This window comes from Acipenser ruthenus, chromosome 9, assembly GCF_902713425.1.
Source record: "Acipenser ruthenus chromosome 9, fAciRut3.2 maternal haplotype, whole genome shotgun sequence".
NCBI classification, from domain to species: domain Eukaryota; kingdom Metazoa; phylum Chordata; class Actinopteri; order Acipenseriformes; family Acipenseridae; genus Acipenser; species Acipenser ruthenus.
Genome location: NC_081197.1, coordinates 17,405,632 through 17,408,769, shown reverse-complemented (window position 1 = coordinate 17,408,769; position 3,138 = coordinate 17,405,632).

Here is a 3,138-nt window from a genome sequence, read left to right as displayed (position 1 = left end):
AGCCTATGCCCCCATATTGTGATCATAGTATAAAATATCAGTTTGCAACCGTCATGGTGGAATCCAAAAGTAGACCTGGTCTGTGCCTGTGTCTGTGCTCTGAAAGTAACTCTAAAGGTTGCTATCTCTATAGGTGTGGTTATCAGCATTTCTTTTTCTGTAATGGAATAAGTCAGACAGCTGCTCAAAACAGCAATTTGTTTCCCATTTTAGGGTTATGAAATTCACAGAATCTTTACGGTAAGTGAGTGCTGCTTCCCTTTTATAAATCACAGATATTATGCGTTTGTTTCTCTGTTGGCAAAACAATTTTTCTCATTGCTCACAATAACCACACTAAATTATCCGCTCCACTGCACATGGAATTCTGAGGAGAAATTCAATCCTCCAGCAGGCTTGCTTATCAGAGTAGCTAGCCATAGTTACCGGGACAGTCTCTTTCTAAATCCTTATCTCTCTTGTGGCAAGATGCCCAAAGCGCATACAAATGAAAAGTAGAATGTGGTGTTGCTCCAATAACCATTAAACACAAAAATGCCAGCCCACGTTGCTGCATGGTCTGTGAGATACATTAAGCATGGATGAAAAGAAAGGTTCAGGTCTCTCAATGTACACACAGAGACATAAAAGTAATGTGTGTGTGTACCACGATTGAGAGAAAGGTTTAGAAATAAAAGCAACAACCTTAGAAAAAACATAAAAACAAAACTTTACAGCTCTAGTTGACAAAGGAGGTGCAAGGTTGTGCTGTGTGCTGGATGGATACAGAAGCACCAGTAAGTGTGCACTGCAGGCCTATGGCAGCACTAACAACCAGTCAGATAGCTCGAGTCTGAGGCAGACTATTATCCCATGCCTCCTCTGATTTTATTATGTGGTTACTGTGAGCAATCCCCATGTAGAATGTGCCCATATTAACCATTTGGCAATTACTCGCCCGGACTTGAGAGGGAAACTAATGGGGTTGATGGTATAAAGGTAGCAGAGGCAAACACAAAATGAGAAAGAAAAAAGGCACAGAAAAAAGAGACCATGAACCGGATGCAAAGGGGAAACGGAAAAGATCACTATCCGGACATACAGAACGAGACACATAAGGTAATATGATGACATGCAGAAGATACGAATGAACCAAGGCAGAAAGTGTAACACCTCCAAATAAATTAACAGGAAGAGAGAAGGAAAAAAAGAACAAGGAACGGGATAAGAAGTAAACAGGAACACTGAAGTGGATGTGCTGTTTTAAACTATTTAAAAGAAATTGAACCAAAATAAATTTTTGTTGTGTTTATTTTTTTAACAATTTTTTTTTAACATTTTTTTCTAACCTTTCTGCGTGCAGATTTTACCACTGTTTTAAAATCAAACTCCCTATTTTTATTTTTAATAAAAAAACGACTTTTAAATTATTTACCTGTGTTGTCTCTCCTGTTCAGTGCCTGAGGTGTGGACCTCGAGTAAAGAACCTGAAAAGAAAAAGCAAAGGTTAATGTTACACATAAGTGATTATAGAATATTTTATATTGTACTTGAGGTGTCTGGGAAGCATCTTTCCCCCACATACTCCAACAGGACCTGATGCCCGTAGTTTCTCCACCAGGTGGCGTAGTCCAAGTGGTGACACCCACAGACACAAGGATGGAACTACGACTCCTATTGCATAGCACTTTCACCCACTCCTAGCAACCATTACATGTATTGAACTAATTCAGTTATCAGCAAGAAATAGTTAGTCAATTAAATTCTTATTAAAAGTACATTACAAATACTACAATTGTCAGAAATACCAGATGTTACAGCTATTATTTCTTATCTGACCATGCATCTGTGTGGTTACTTAGTACTTTCTGCACAATTTTCTTATTGTTGTAATATTTCACATAGTATGGGTAATGTCATCGGTTATCCATTGGTTTAGAGGAAAAGTAGAGTACAGGGTAGTAAAAAAAATGGTATACAGTCTGCTACACAATTACACAATATCATTTTTTGTAGGCACACAACACTTACGCTGCAAAATGGTCATGTGCACCAAACCTCTACCCACTCGGTGGAACTACAGCTGACTCTGTTTGTTGCAAAAGCACAAATGCCCTCACTATTCCCTCAGCCACCGCTGCTCATCTCAGTCACACGTTCTGTTGGCAGGGTCTGTTGACTTTAACTAGAGATCCTAAGAGAGTACATATAGACTGCCTTGACATAAGCACCTTATTTTTTCACTAATTCAAAATGAAAGCATGCTCAAATGTTTTCATGTTTTACGATGCTGTTTTCATTATGGCTTTGCAATGAAGTTGTTTTTATTCAGAGCCTGAGTTAACTAGCTCTTGTAGGAAACTGGTAAAACACAAGCTGGCTGAGAGCATGAATGCTGACAGACAGGACAGGTGGCCAAAGCATAGGTCAACTTCACCTAGGGGAATATGGTTTTTAACTCTTTTAAACCATGTAACAATGAGGTACTGACTTGCAAATGAGCCTTCAATTATAAGTTGTCAACCCCTTTGTGTTTTACAGTGTGATGATCCCTATATTTTTTTAAGGAATAGATCAGAGAGCATATTGACTCTGCTTGCTCTGCCCCTTAGCATGTGTGGTTGTTGTTGATCAGAGAGATAGAGACAGCACAGTTATATTTGCTGCTGCTATTTTGTAGAAGTATTAGGGATTATTAATAGTATGGATTAAGTTCTACTGTTGCTAAGTAAACTCAGGTCCAACAGTAAAGGAGGCTTCATTACTGTACACCTGTCTCCTCTGTGACCTTTTGGAAAAGGATCCAACACCATTGAAGGTTTGGGACCCCAGCTTTCAGACCCTCACAATAGGTTTCACCTTTTTATATTTGATGTGTGTTTTTGAATAGCAATGTTTCCTAAATGTCCAACCTTTGTCATTTTAAAGCAGTGTTTATCAAAGTATTCTCTATTTCTCTATATAAAGTGTGATTAACTTTAGTCCGTAATTTTAAAAACAAAATAAAACCTATATCAAACGTTAAACAGCTAGTGGCTTCTTTGGTGTGAAGAAAATATAAAGTTATCCAAAGCCTACCAAAGGCTGGGGCTTTTTATAAGCTCAAAGTGACACATTGAAACTACCAGCACGCGTGGTTTCAGTAAAGGTTAGAAAAGA